Source organism: Mixophyes fleayi, chromosome 3, assembly GCF_038048845.1.
Source record: "Mixophyes fleayi isolate aMixFle1 chromosome 3, aMixFle1.hap1, whole genome shotgun sequence".
Taxonomy (NCBI): Eukaryota; Metazoa; Chordata; class Amphibia; order Anura; family Limnodynastidae; genus Mixophyes; species Mixophyes fleayi.
In genome coordinates this window covers 174,991,445-175,008,148 of record NC_134404.1, presented here as the reverse complement: position 1 = coordinate 175,008,148, position 16,704 = coordinate 174,991,445, and the positions used below count along the sequence as shown (strand labels likewise).

At 36.9% G+C, this 16,704-nt stretch overlaps 1 protein-coding gene across 7 annotated transcripts in view; it reads right to left on the bottom strand.

Annotated features, from left to right (window-relative positions):
- The window catches only part of FUT9 (fucosyltransferase 9), a 236,462-nt gene that overhangs the window by 199,006 nt on the left and 20,752 nt on the right, over window positions 1-16,704 (bottom strand). The gene's annotated exons all lie outside the window — the stretch shown is intronic.

Genomic DNA, 16,704 nt, shown 5'->3' with positions numbered 1-16,704 from the left:
AAAGTTGACTTTCTTACTGAACATCAACAGCTGATGAAACTAAGTTAAGTTGATCCAGTCCTTTTAGAATAATATTTAAATAATTTGGTATTTAGTACAGCCTTTATACATCCACATAATTTGTAGAATGCTGGACCATTCAATTTGGATGGCAATAACCATGTGCAATGTTAAATAAAAAGATATATATTAATTTGCTGCAATATGAATTTTCCATCAGTCAGGCTTACACTTTTTCAGTATTGATGTAAATGAATATTGCTAATTACATAATTTGCATTAAAACTGTCAACATGATTGTTCAAAATTATGTAAATGAACAAGAACTGATTTATTATACATTCATCATCAAAACATATAAATATATGCAAATAAATAGCACCTGATGAACATCAATAATCAATGAATTCATTATTTATTTGGTTGCCCATAAAGGCAATAGGTTTGCAGTAGATTAAAATAATTAGTTCTAAAAAGCTCATACAAAACTGTACTTGTCCATAGTAAAACTGCAGTCTGCTTGTTATATTCTATCCTCCCGCAACCCCCATAAAAATCTGGGGACTCCATACCCATAAGAGACTACATTAAGCAAGTCACTCATATTTAGTGCAACCCAACTTAGGGCCTCATATAGAGTCGGACGTAAATCTGACTCATAAGAGCAACAAGCACAATGTCAAATTATGCATAGTAGCCAAGGATATGTCTCAGTCTGCTCTCAGACTGAGACTTATATCTCCCCCTTGCACCTCTATCTCTTAGTGAGCCGGAAGGGGAGAGGCAGTGGTCGAGCCTAGTAAAGTAAAGGCATATTAACGCTCTTGTGTTGAGGGGGAAGGAGGCGGATCTAATGTGGCTGCTTTTCCCCTGTTGCAAGATCTGTGCTGATGATGATGACCATCGGCACTGACCTTGCTATAGTAAAAAAACAGTAAAATAAATAATAATAACAAAAACTGAGTATTTAACTCCCAAACAGCTTAATCAGCCCTGGTGCTGCCAGACTAGGCTAATACTAGCAAAATCAGAGGGACAAAAAGCATGGGCCCCCACTGAATTTACTGGTACCAGCACTAGGCTTTGCCAGGGCTGGTGGCACTATACCAGGGAACCCACAGTCAAGGGGCTGGATTCTCAAGGGAGATGTGGCCCACAAAAGATATGAACCCCCTTCCTATAGGTATTAGCAGCCCTGTGCTGAAAAGCAGTAGGGCTCTTCCCACACCCCTAGTATGGTGGGTGTGCGGTAATTGTTTAGAAATAGATTTAAAACAAACAGTTTGCCCGTGATGCACTACAGGTGCCAGCATGCCCATTAAGTGTTTGGACATGTTAATGCTTGTAGTACTACACGTGCAGCATACCTATGGTTTTTGAAAAATAAGCACTGAGTTCAGGCCATAGAAAATCCCCCGGTTATATATATGACTGTACTGCTGCTAAAAGCTCATTTTGCCATTTTGCTCTTAGTGAGTTAGTCCTGAATATCTATTGTGGGGTTTTTTATTTTGCCAAGCCCAAGATCTTTAACAGATAAGGAGCATGTCATGGCTGCCAGGCTGGATCTAGGCGAGTGATAAAGAGGGTGAATTAGAGATAGAGGTAAATTCTAAGTATATTATGGGATGCAAAATACACTTATGCTGTCAGCGTAAATTGTGTCCAATTCTACATGAGACTCTTAGGGGCATATTCAATTCCGATCCCGATCCGCGGGATCGCGGCGGAACGGCCGCGAACCTAATCCGCGGTACCGCAATAACGTGGATTTTCGTTCACAGTCCATAGGGCTGCGTACGAAAATCCGCGTTATTGCGGTACCGTATTACCGGCAGTACAGCGCATCTCGGATCGGAATTGAATATGCCCCTTAATCTATTAATATGGTCATAGATCCTGGAAAATTTTGGTCAATGTGTGTGACTTTTGCAGGCTGTTCAGACATTGCCGATTGGACATAATTATCAGTATATGAATCAATTTATTCAGAACTTTTGGAGAATTTCAGTGTCAATAACGTTTACGTGTCTTATCAGAAATGTGTATATTAGCAGAATAAGGATAGAATATGTGTATAGACCATCTTTAGCGAAGTATCTCAGACAGACCCAGAGTTATCATCTGGAAGAAATTCTCAGCTTATATATGGTGAAAAATGTAAATTGTATAATATTACCTTAACCAGGGTCTCCATTTTATCAAATGAATGGATAATAAGACCCAAATGCACCTTACATCTAAAGCTCCCAACACACCCACACTAGCTGAAGATTGTGCACATCAAAATTCGCTATCAAGCCAAATATCTGGATTTTGAAGGGCCACCTGGCATTTTATTCAGTCACACATCTATATGTCTAATCAGGTTCTCAGTTTTTACCAATTAAATACAATCAGTTTCAAAAGTATATTTGACCTGACAAGTATTCACGGACTGTGTTGACAAGATGGCTGCGGCTATGGGCAGGGAAGATTCCATGGGAGCTCATTGATCTGTCAATAGCCTTCGACTTTTGGCGACCATTATTTACTGTATGAGAGGATGGAGAAGATTGTCATAGCTCTAAGGGTACTATAATCATTTAAATTTTCCTTGAGCCAAAGAAAACAGCAAGTAGCGCTAAGCTGTCAGTCATGTAGGGGACTTAACAAAAGGTTTGCCACCAGATCCATCATGAGATGTTCTTGATATTTCTCAACGAATTACCCACTAGAATAATTAGTACCAAAATTAGGCCTCAAGCAGATAACACGGTACCATTAGTAACCATTACATCTAGACTTTGACACATTACAGTACTGGTTTTCTAACACCAAATTGGTGTAAGTGCAAAGAACAAAGGGCAAGAAAACTATTAATCAGTTATCGAGAAATTTTATTGGGAAATGGAAAAAGTTAGTAACCATTGACCGATAAAAATACTTGAGCTAGAGAGCAACCAATCATTCTCAGCCCAAATGAACAACGCAGTTATATAAAATTAACAACAAAACTGGGTATTTTGCAAATCATCAAAGATAATAAACATGCAAACCAGGATGTTATGTGCAAACCAACCCATAAAGCTGGTTCTGAATGTGGCATTATGGTGTACAATTTTGTACCACGAACAGACTAATCACATCATACAACCCAAGTGGCAAGATTTGTTCTGATGAGTAGTCAAAACACTCTAAATTGTTCTCTGTATAATACCTGAACTGGGACAGTTAATCAAAGGGATTGAAAAAGCAATACTCAACATTCACATGAAAAATAATTACCAGGCTGATTGGTGGACACTTAAAAGTGACCCTGAACAATAACTAAGGAAAGAAACAATACTATTTCAGTTTAAAGCTGGATTGAGTTCAGTATTTTATGATGAGCATACTTGTTTCTTACAAGCTGTAAAATGTATTTTAATTTCTGTAGCTGGTTCTATTTTAGACTACTTATTAACTATTATGTACTTCAAACTTCTGCAATGTTACACTTGATTGCAGAAGAACTTTGAAACTAGGGCTCACAACCTAAACTTTGTAAATCCAGATGTGATCTTTCTTTCAGCAAACACATTTCAATTACAAAATTCCAGAGGAGACATGTTTAGGGTTTTCAGGTACAACATTTTCTATTGATAGTGCCAGTTGTAACTACTGGAGACCTTGAAAACATTGTTTGCCCATATTTCAGAAACATGATAATATGGATTAACAGATCCGGAGGAAACAGGTTTTAGTAAAATGCTTTACATTATTTGGAAACCAAAGCCATGAATATCCCAGTTTCCAAGGCACACATATGGGAACATTGGTCTGTCTATTTCAGACAGCAAATATCTCACGATAAATTTTAACCAGAAAATACTTTCTCTTTTTCCTGACAGAATGAAAAGAATTTACCATCAGCTACAAGCAGGATTTTAACATACCTAGACACCATGACAGTGTGCTTGGTAGCCACTGTAGAAGGAATGGGTCGGTTTATGAGTCTCCAGACATGTCCTCATGTTAACCCTCACTAAGACAGTTAAAATAAGAGATAGGGAGAGAGTATCTGAAAATAACTTTGCTGAGAACTGAAAGTGAAGTAAAAGACAATCACCTCTGCTTGAAAGAATTGTCAGCCATGAGAAAAATTCATTACTAAGCTTAAAATCAACTGTAATGTTAACAGATAAAATGAAAATACATTCTGAGATTATGAAGGCCACACCATACCAACTTACTGACAAAAATAATGAGAGTTATCAGTCTGAAAGCATTAATGAGTACATCTAAAACGTTTGCAGGAAAAGTGACATTAAGTAAATGTTATCCTCCTCTTTGTGGGTCCATGTGATTGGAATGACATTGTCAGGTACAGAAGCAGAGATCTCCTGATTAGTTTAAGTTTGAACGCATATTAAATAGAGGGAGAAGCCAATGTTATAGCAGTGAATTTAAGGGAAAAGTATTGTACTTATACAATTATATACAAATACGCAAAAGCTTCTCAAACTTTCTAACAATGTTTAGGACAGAGACAAACAATATTGAAGATAGAATAAGACAGCAAAATATTGTCTTTGTATTTTGACATCTGCTGTGGTCAGCACGGTGGCTTAGTGGTTAGCATTTCTGCCTCACAGCGGGGTCATGTGTTTGATTCCCAACCATGGCCTTCTCCATGTGGAGTTTGTATGTTCTCCTCGTGTTTGTGTGGATTTCCTCCAGATGCTCCGGTTTCCTCCCACACTCCAAAAACATACTAGTAGGCTAATTGGCTGCTATCAAAAATTGACCCTAGTCTGTGTGTGTGTGTGTGTGTGTGTGTGTGTGTGTGTGTGTGTGTATGTGTGTGTGCATGTCATGGAATTTAGACTGTAAGCTCCAATGCGGCAGGGACTGATGTGAGTGAGTTCTCTGTAGAGTGCAGCAGAATTAGTGGTGTTGTATAAATAGCTGATGATCATGATGATGATCCTCTTATCCAATCTGAAATGTAAGCACATTTGGGCCAGGTAAGGCCTAGACCAGAGCCACAGGGGCCCAAATTGCAAGAACACATAGAACATGGCATGAAAGACATCACTGATGCATCATTCTCCTATGTTAGACCTAGAAAATCATGCACAATCAATGAGGAACAACAGTTGCAAAATAAACAAATAAACTGCAGCTTATAATCAAATGACCACCCACAAATGGAGAAGTGAAGAAGAATATATGTAACATATTATAAACAGTGCTCATAAAAAATATAACAAATCATAAGTCACAAAAAATAATCTATAGTGGCAAAATTTCTAGTTGAAAATCCGCGCTTCACTGTTTGTGAGAGAGGTGTGTCTGCTGCCTTTCGGAATAAAGAAAGGGGAAGGTCCGAAACTCCTAATGGTTAAACATGCAGTCAATGGATACCAGGCGCAATATAGATGAGCGGAAGATTGTAGTGTTGTAAGGGGAAAAAGTAAAGTGTGATATAATGCAATTTCAGGTACACAAGGTAATGATAGAAGTCAAATAATGGTACAAAACAATGTATTCTATAAAACAAAACAAGTTCCAAGTGCACTGGATAAAAATAAGTACATATAAGGTAAAATCCAATTTGGTCTCGATAGCTTCAAGCTAACGTTTTGAAGCATAGTGGTCACACATGAATACAATAGTTGCATATACAGTGGGTTACATCAACAGGGCATAACAGATGATAAAGCCTGATATAAGACCTCCATCTAGGGAGATCTTGTTAAACAATATCAATGTGAGTCCTGAAATGTAATGTCCTCTCCGGAGTCTATAAGTTATCTGAACAATAGATATTCTATATTGTCAAATAAACTGCAAATGCCAATCCTGCTTACTCTCTAAAGTAAGTAGCAGAGAGGAGATTGCACAGTCAGTGGCGCCAGGTGTGTAGTGGCATAAATAGTAGATCGGAGCTAGTAGCTTAACTTTTCCGTGATGGCAGTGATGATGGGATGGTAGCGGGACGAAGGTTGTGAATGTCACTCACCCTTGGAGTAGGTTGAATCGTCCGTTTCGCCGTGCACTTGGGACTTGTTTTGTTTTATAGAATACATTGTTTTGTACCATCATTTGACTTCTATCATTACCTTGTATACCTGAAATTGCATTATATCATACTTTATTTTTCCCTTTACACTACAATCTTCTACTCATCTATATTGTGCTTGGGATTCCATTTACTACAAATAATAATCTGTTTTCAAAAAGATTGTATCTGGCATTAGGTTGTCATTAGAAATTCACTTATTACCTCCAAAGGTTTTACATTTTGTTTAGGGCTGAAAACTATTGGGGACCAATAAGGGATATTCACTTACAAATATCAACCAAGGAAAGCTCACAAGGGTTTTTTAAAACAGACTGTTCTCTGTGATGACAAGAAGCTTTTGAGACAGAGGGTAAGCCCCTAAAAATGCATAAGTTGCGAAATTATGAAGAGTTAAATTAAATTAAATTAACTGCACCACTGTACATAGTAGGAAAGATTGTCAACTTCTAAGGCTCCAGGAATTATTTATTATGAATACATAAATTCATTTGCTAGCATCTACAGCTGTCAAAAATAAAATGTATTGTACTTTGCCAACCTAACATACATTTACCACTTCATTACATTTGTTTTGGACATATAGTGAAAACTGTATATGGTTGTTTTAATATAGATTCAACCCAACGATTGTTTTACATATGGTTTTTATTAAGAATGTGTGCCGTTTAATATAATAGAATTATAACTATTGTCATTTTTAGTTCTTATATGGGATAATTCACACCCCAAATGCAAGTCATTGAGGAGTTCTGTGACCATATAGATGCACCAAGCTATAGTAGACCAAGTGCTTTAATACAGGTCACAGACATCCAATGTGACGTCTAATATCTGCAATAATTTACAACAGATTTGTAATGAACACTGAAATGAAAACATCAGAATGCACTGTTTACACAGACAACATTTAAGTGACTTGATATACACACACACATGTACATATATGTATATATGTAAATCCCAATTGTAAAGCGCTACGGAATTTGCTGGCGCTATATAAATAAATGTTGATGATGATGATGATATATACATATATATACATATATATATATATAAATATATATATATATATATATATATGTGTGTGTGTGTGTGTATATATGTGTGTGTGTATATATATATATATATATATATATATATATATACACACACACATATATATATTTATACATATAAATATATATATATATATATATATATATATATATATATGTATAAAGATAAATATATAACTTTAAAGTTAGTGGTAAATGAATAGCCCTCAAAAACAATTTATGGGAACTGTAAATTTGAATCAAGCACCTCCTTTTCTGAAATACTACCGATTCCACTTGCTTCACCCGAAAAATAGAGGAGGCTTAGGGAGGTTAGTAAGTGCCTGACAAATTGATTTCAGTTCTCTTAGCCATAAGCTCTATAGTCGGACTACACCTTAATAGATAGGGTACAGCTATGCCAGAGGGGAAGTTGGATAGATAGCTGGAAGAAACTAAGAACTGAGGAAGGATGGAGACAGAAGAAGTGTGCAATATAGTTTAGACAGGGAACAAGGCTTCGGCAAGGAAAACAGGGGTGGAGTTAAGAGAGGTTGTGGAAGAAGAGATAAAGAAGTGCATAAAATGTAAAAGCAGCTGTAAATGTTTGTGTGGTAACAAATGCTAGAGTCTTACAAACAAAATTGTTCATCTAGTATAATGATGTTGAAGGAGAATGATGATGTAATCGGTGTAGGTAATACTTGGCTGCATGACAGTCTTAACTGAAAAGTTGATTTGGAAATATAGCATTTCTATTAAGGATAGGAATGAAACCTGTCCTGTGGAAGGACATCTGTGAAAAGTATGAAAATGTAGAGCAGACTCTCAAGGAGAAAAAGACAGCAGTGATGTACTGACTGGGGTTTGTTATAAACTACCTAACAAAATGATTGTACGGAAGTTTAATTATTATTATTATAAAAATAAAAGGACAGCATAGAACAATGCAGTCCTCATAGGTGATTTTAACTATATAGATAATCATTTATATAGCGCTAGCAAATTCCATAACGCTTTACAATTGGGAAGAAGTAGAGTATTAAAACAATACTGTGTAATATGGACAGACAGAGAGGTAAAAAGACCCTGCTCACAAGCTTACAATCTATAGGACAAAGGGAATTTAATACATGAAGTTAAGAGCTACATATTTCATATTGGGCTCGAGTCATATGATCGAGTCACAAAGCAATGGTGGACTTATGTGGACTGTGTAAAAGGAAGTAATTATGTTATCTAGGGAGATTAAGTGGGTGGTTGAGGAATATTATAAACTTGCCTGCAGAAGAGGTTTTTAGAGAGCGCTCGAAGGTTTGAAGACTAGAGGAAAATCTAATGGTGTGACAGAGGGAATTCTACAAATTGGGTATCAGGGGCGCACGGAGGATTGTCGGGGGGGGGGGTTTCCCCGCCGACCCAAAAAACCAAAAAAAAAAATCCGAGAGAGATCTGCTGCGCATGTGCAGCAGCTCCGTTTTGCCAGGGCTGTCCTATACAGCAGCCGCGGCGCTGTCTAAGAAGCATCTGCGGCGGTGCTGTATACAATACAGCACCGCCGCGGACGCTTCTTTGACAGTGCTGCGGCTGCTGTATAGGACAGTGGCCACTTAGTTAGCGCAGGGGGGGTTTCTAGAGACTCAGAAACCCCCCCTGTGTGCGCCACTGGGTATAGCCCGAAAAAGTACTGCAACTAGGAATGGGAAATGAGTGCAGATGAGAGATACAGATCTTGTGCAGAACGGAGGTGTCAAGTTGAGAGACAGTTTGAGACAAGTGATGAGTGCATGTTGGTGCAGTTTTGTTGATAGCCTTGTATGTTGTTAGAAGAATTTTATATTTGTAAAAACATACAAATAATGTAGAGACTGACAGAGTGGGACAGCAAAGGAAGAACGATTTGCAAAGAAAATCAATCTAGCAGCTGTGTGCAAAATAGATTGTAGGGGTGAGAGTCTGATTTGAGGAAGACCAATAAGGAGAGAATTGAAATAGTCAATGCGGGAGATGATGAGAGCATGAATTAAAAGTTTTTGCAGTGTCTTGTGTGAGATATGTGTATATTCTAGAAATGTTATTTTAGATGTACAGTATGATTTAGATATAGAGTCGATGTGGGGAACAAAGGACAGTTCTGAGTCAAGGATAACACCTAGGGGTAAATGTATGAACATGCGGGTTCTTCAACACCCACGTGTTCAGCGTGTTCGGCAATTAAATTTCAAGTGGCACTGCATTGTAAAGGGAAACTGTGTTGAAGAACCCGCATGTTCATACATTTACCCCCTAGACAACGAGCTTGTGGGGTCGGATTTAATGTCATGTTGTCAACAGAAATATTTTAAAAGACAACTACCTTTTGCAAGTTTAGAAGAAACAACTAGAGGCAAAAGCACTGCTGGGTTTGGTACAACCTAAAATATCAGATATTATATCTAATGTACAGGTGAGGTGGGATTTAGGGAAAAGATATCACAACGTGTTAACATTTGACTTGTGTTTTAAGTAAACATTTTGCAATAGAGCTACAAAAACTATGAATTTTGGAGGAGCAAAGTCTCAATTCAGAGACACATTGATGATTTTAAGCTACAAAGGTGTACTCTTAAATAAAAGCTGAAACACACAGTGGATTGAAGCACGAAGGGCCCACTGGACAAACCTGGGGCTATCCCTGTTATATCGGTGGGCCAGTCCAATACTGCAATGACAAATTGGACATTTTGAAAAAAACAAATACTTGAAATAAATAATTTTACAACTACATACTGTATGGCAACAACATTTCTAATAATAAAAGGCAACAAGGTAAAAAAAGCAATTTAAGTTATAAAAAATAGAGGTGACTAAAAATACATTAGGGAAATAACAGGGATTCAGCAACGTGTGTAAAATGGACATCATATTAACTAAGACTGAAGCTGTAAAATGAACTGCAAAAGACAAGCAAGTCTACTCCTCAAATGTTTTTCAAGTACATAAAAAGGAAACATAATTAAATTAGGCCTCTAATTAATAAAGTAGAAAAAACTAATTTTAGAACATAAAAGAAAACAAATAGAAATCCTTTAAATATGATTTTCCTCTGTATTTAAAAAGGATGAAAAGAACTGAGGACATTGATTTTACAGCAGTAGCCTATGCACACCAATAAATGTTACTTGTTTAACACAGGAACGGGTACAGGTATGTCTAAACAAAATTAAGAGAGAAAAATCACCTGATGCAGGTGGCATCTACCTATATGTGCAAAATTAAGTAAGTTTGGGTATTGAAAGACCAATATTTCTTATATTCATGAACTGCCTCAATAACTAGGACACAGGAAAGCACAAAGCATATTTGGCATGAATCCTTAAAAAGGTAACAAATTTGAAACCAGGAAATTATAGACCTGTGAGTCTAACCTTGCATGTGAACTGCAAAATTCGAACATCGTAATGTTTCAAGCTTGGTTTAGATAAATGTTAAGATTATTTTTTATTAATTAAAATTATTATTGAAATAGTGTTTTTTTAAAACACAAAACACAGATTTTAATGCAAACCATGAATGGCAAGCTATGAAAACAAACTGAACGAGAACAGTGTACCTCGAATGCAAACTTTGAATGAGAACAGCAAACGGCATATTGCGGACGCAAGCTGAGGATTTCAAAAGACAATTTTATATTGTGGTCCGTTTATAATTATACCACAAACATGAAGCAGTGGTCACACCAAATATTGATTGGATTTAGATTTCTCTATTTCTCTTCTGTTCACTCACTTTGCATCTCGTTAATTGATAAAAAATAATCTATTAACTTCTATTTTTGAAAGCATGTTTTCCACACCCACCTAAAACTTTTGCACAGTACTGTACCTATAAATATATATATATATATATATACAAGTTAACCCGTGCATGATACTCATGCATTCTAGTCAAATCAAGCTACTTAAGGTGTTAAAAAGGTTCTTGTCATGCATTTGGGCCTAGCCCAGGCCTCCTCAGGGGAAGAGCGTTACTTCCCGACGCAAGCGCCCTTTTTTAACATGGTTTTGTTTACATGTCACCACCTCATCATTTTTCTTCATCACCTCATCCTTCAACTTCATTGCCACATCCTTCATCAAGCTACATAAGGTGTTAAAAACTCCCCACTGTCACCCCCGGCAACCACCAACCACTCCCAACTGTCACTTCTCCTTCAAGAAATATATAGGTCAGTGTATAACTCTGCCCAGCAGGAGGCGCTGCAGCTTGGGTTTTCTTTTTTTCACACACGCCACTAGGCATTTATATAGTAGATATATATATATATATATATATATATATACTATATATACAGTTGGCTCCATATACAGTCATCGCCAAAAGTTTTGAGAATGACACAAATATTATATTTCACAATGTCTGTTGCCTTAGTTTTTATGATGGCAATTTGCATATAATCTAGAATGTCATGAAGAGTGATCAGATAAATTGCAATTGATTTCAAACTCCATCTTTGCCATGACAATCCCAAAAACAACATTTACACTGCATTTCAGCCCTGCCACTAAAGGACCAGTTGACATCAAGTCAGTGATTCTCTCTCACAGGTGAGAATGATGATGAGGACAAGGCTGGGGATCACTCTATCATGCTGATTGAGTTAGAATAACAGACTGGAAGCTTTAAAAGGAGGGTGGTGCTTGAAAACATTGTTCTTTCTCTGTTAACAATGGTTATCTGCAAGGAAATACATGCAGTCAACATTGCTTTGCACAAAAAGGATTTCACAGGCAAGAAAATTGCTGCTAGTAAGATTGCACCTAAATCAACTATTTACCGGATCATCAAGAACTTCAAGCAGAGAGGTTCGATAGTTGTGAAGATGATTCAGGGCACCCAAGAACGTCCAGCAAGTGCCAGGACTGTCTCCTAAAGTTGATTCAGCTGTAGGATTGGAGCACCACCAATGCAGAGCTTGCTCAGGAATGGCAGCTGGCAGATGTGAATGCATCTGCACGTACAGTGAAGCGAAGACTTTTGGAGGATGGCCTGGTGTTAGGAAGGCCAGTAAAGAAGCCACTTCTCTCCAGGATAACATCAGGGACAGACTGATATTTTGCAGAAGGTACGGGTATTGGACTGCTGAGGACTAGGCTAAAGTCATTTTCTCTGATGAATGCCCCTTTCAGATTGTTTGGGGCATCTGGAAAAACGTTTGTCCAGAGAAGGAAAAATGAGCGCTACCATCAGTCATGTGTCATGCCAATAGTAAAGCATCCTGAGACCATTCATGTGTGGGGTTGCTTCTCAGACATGGGAGTGGGCTCACTCACAATTTTACCTAAAAACACAGCCATGAATAAAGAATGGTACCAAGACATCCTCCAAGAGCAACCATCCAAGAACAGTTTGGTGATAAACAATGACTTTTCCAGCATGATGGAGCACCTTGCCATAAAACAAAAGTGATAACTACGTGACTTGGGGATCAATACATCAAAATTTTGGGTCAATGAACTAGACAACTCCCCAGACCTTAATTCCATTGAGAACTTGAGGTCAACCCTCAAGAGGCAGATGAACTAACTAAAACCCACAAATTCTGACAAGCTCCAAGCATGGATTAGGTGGGAATGGGCAGCCATTAGGGAGTATGTGGCCAAGAAATTGATTGACAGCATGCAAGGGCGAATTGCAGAGGTCTTCAAAAAGACGGGTCAACACTGCAAACATTGACTCTTTGCATAAACGTAATGCAATTGTCAATAAAAGCCTTTGACACTTATGAAATGCTTGCAATTTTACTTCAGTATACCATAGCAACATCTGACAAAAAGGTATAAAAACACTGAAGCAGTAAACTTAGTGAAAACCAATACTTGAGTCATTGTCAAAACATTTGGCCATTACTATATATTTGGACACTGACACAATTTTTGTTATTTTAGCTGTTTATCAAACCATATTCAAGTTACAGTTATATTATCAATATAGGCCTAAAGTGCAGACTATCAGTTTAAATTTAAGGGTATTCAAATCCAAATTGGAGAAAGGGTTTAGGATTTACAGCTGTTTAAGATGTAGCCCCTCTTTTTTAAGGAACCAAAAGTAACTGAACAATTGACTCAAAAGCTGTTTCATGTACAATTGTGGGCTATTCTTCATTATTTCTTTATCAATTAAGCAGCCCAAAAGGTCTGGAGTTGATTCCAAGTGTGTCACTTGCATTTGGAAGATGTTGCTGTGAACCCACAACATGCGGTGAAAGGAGCTTTCAATGCAAGTGAAACAGACCATCCTTAGGCTGCAAAAGATAGCAAGAGCCTTAGGAGTGGCCAAATCAACAGTTCGGTACATTCTGATAAAAAGAGAACTCACTGGTGAGCTCAGCAACACAAAAAGGCCTGGAAGTCTATTGAAGATAACAGTGGTGGATGATAGCTGGATCCTTTCTGTAGTAAAGACCTTCACAGCATCCAGCAATTTGAAGAAAATTCTCCACGAGTTGGGCATATAATTATCCATGTCTACCATAAAGAGAAGAATTCACGAGAGCAAATAGAAAGGGCACACCACAAGATGCAAAGCATTCATAAGCCTCCAGAATAGAAAGGCCAGATTAGACTTTGCCAAAAACATCTAAAAGAGCCTGCCCAGATCTGGAACAGCATTCTCTGGACTCAAGAACTATGATCAACCTCTAGAGTGATAGGAAGAAAACAGTATGAAGAAGGCTTGGAATGGCTCATGGTTCGAAGCATACATCATCTGTAAAACATGGTGTCATGGTAAGGGCATGCATAACTTCCAATGGCACTTGACCAATAGTGTTTACTGATGATGTTACAGAAGACAGAAGCAGCCAGATGAATACTGAAGAATATAGGGATATATTGTCTGCACAGATTAAGCCAAATTCAGCAAAGTTGATTGGACAGTGCTTCCCAGTATAGATGAACAATGACCCAAAACATACTGCGAAAGCAACACAGGAGTTTTTTTTAAGGCAAAGAAGTGGAATATTTTACAAAGGCCGAGTCAGTCACCTGATCTCAACCCGATCAAGCATGAATTTCTCTTGCTGAAGACAAAACTAAAGCCAGTAATATCCACGAACAAACAACTGAAGACAGCTGCAGTAAAGGCCTGTCAAATGTTCATTTTTTCAATTACATCTGAGCCCCTGAAAATTGGGGACTGTGTAAAAGATGCTTGAAATTCCTAAACGTTTCATACAATATTTTTCTTCAACACCTTGAATTAAAGCTGAAAGTCTGCACTTCAATTGCATCGCCATTAATTTCAAATCCATTGCGGTGGCTTACAGTGTAAAATTTATGAAAATTGTGCCACTGTCCAAATATTTCCTAACTGTGTGTATATACAGTATATATCAAAGTCCATATTGAAAAAAACTAATCCACAATTGTTTCATGAATTAGAACAGACCAGCATCAGTCATGAAAAAACCTTTAACATTTTAATTAAAAAAGAAAAATTGCATTACAAAATCATGCCCCGCCCTGATTTTGTAATGTATATTCATCCATTTTCAATAAAATGTTTTCATGACTGGTACTGGTCTTTTCTAACTTATGTAACAATTCTGGAATATATATATATATATATATATATATATATATATATATACAGTCAAGTCCATAAATATTAGGACATCACCAGATGCTGGGTTTCATCCCTGGTGATGCTCTGTCAGGCCTCTACTGCAAATGTTTTCAGTTCCTGCTTGTTCTTGGGGCATTTTCCCTTCAGATTTGTCTTCATCAAGTGAAATGCATGCTCAATCGGATTCAGGTCAGATGATTGACTTGGCCATTGCATAACATTCCACTTGTTAGCCTTAAAAAACTCTTTGGTTGCTTTTGCAGTATGCTTCGGGTCATTGTCCATCTGCACTGTGAAGCGCAGTCAATGAGTTTTGAAGCATTTGACTGAATATGAGCAGATAATATTGCCCAAAACACTTCAGAATTTATCCTGCTGCTTTTGTCAGCAGTCACATCATCAATAAATACAAGGGAACCAGTTCCATTGGCAGCCATACATGACCACGCCATGACACCAGCACCACCATGCTTCACTGATAAGGTGGTATGTTTTTGATCATGAGCAGTTCCTTTCCTTCTCCATACTCTTCTCTTCCCATCACTCTGGTACAAGTTGATCTTTGTCTCATCTGTCCATAGGATGTTGTACCAGAACTGTAATGGCTTTTTTAAATGTTGTTTGCCAAACTCTAATCTGGTCTTCCCGTTTTTGTGTCGCACAAATGGTTTACATTTTGTGGTGAACCCTCTATATTCACTCTTGTGAAGTCTTCTCTTGATTTTTGACTTTGACACATATACACCTACCTCTTGGAGAGTGTTCTTGATTTGGCCAACTGTTGTGAAGGGGTTTTTCCTCACCAGGGAAAAAGTTCTTCTGTCATCCACCACAGTTGTTTTCCGTGGTCTTCCAGGTCTTTTGGTGTTGCTGAGCTCTCCGGTGCGTTCTCACTTTTTAAGAATGTTTCAAACAGTTGATTTGGCCACACCTAATGTTTTTGCTATCTCTCTGATGGGTTTGTTTTGATTTTTCAGCCTAATGATGGCTTGCTTCACTGATAGTGACAGCTCTTTGGATCTCATATTGAGAGTCGACAGCAACAGATTCCAAATGCAAATGTCACACCTAGAATTAACTCCAGACCTTTTACCTGCTTAATTGATAATGAAATAATGAGGGAATAGCCCACGCATGTCCATGAAATAGGTTTTGAGTTAATTGTTCCATTACTTTTGGTCCCTTAAAAAGTGTGAGGCACATATAGAAACCGTTTCCTACACCGTTCATCTGATTTGGATTAAAATACCCTCAAATTAAAGCTGAAAGTCTGCAGTTAAAGGGCATCTTGTTAGTTTCATTTCAAATCCATTGTGGTGGTATATAGAGCCCAAAATATGAGAATTGTGTCAATGTCCCAATATTTATGACTTGACTGTATATACATACATATATATATATAAATATATATATATATATATATATATATATATATATATATATATATATATATATATATATATATATATACATATATATATATATATATATATATATATATATATATATATATATATATATATATATATATACACATATATATATATATATATATATATATATACACACATATATATATATATATATATATATATATATATATATATACCTTATTTTTCCTATTTTAACATGTAAGAATAAAGCATTGGTCTGGGGAGTGAAATTATTATGAACCACTGCCAAGGTTGAATAAAATATTAAAGTAAATGTAAAACATAAAACGACTTCCTCTAAATCCAGAACCACTAAACATGACAGAGATGGATAAATGTTTTTTAAAAGGCGTTCTATTTAATGGATGATTATGGAAGGCAGCGGTATGATAAGCACTTTTTCTAATGTCTGAAACATTTTCCACATTGATGATCAGCAAATATCTTAAAATACTTAGTGTATTTATAAAGTATATTACTTGGTTAGTTTACACAAATATTTAATAACACTACATTTACAGTACCCAAATATTGAGGAAGATGCTAATATCTACGTACAATATTTTTTACGCAACTGTCACTC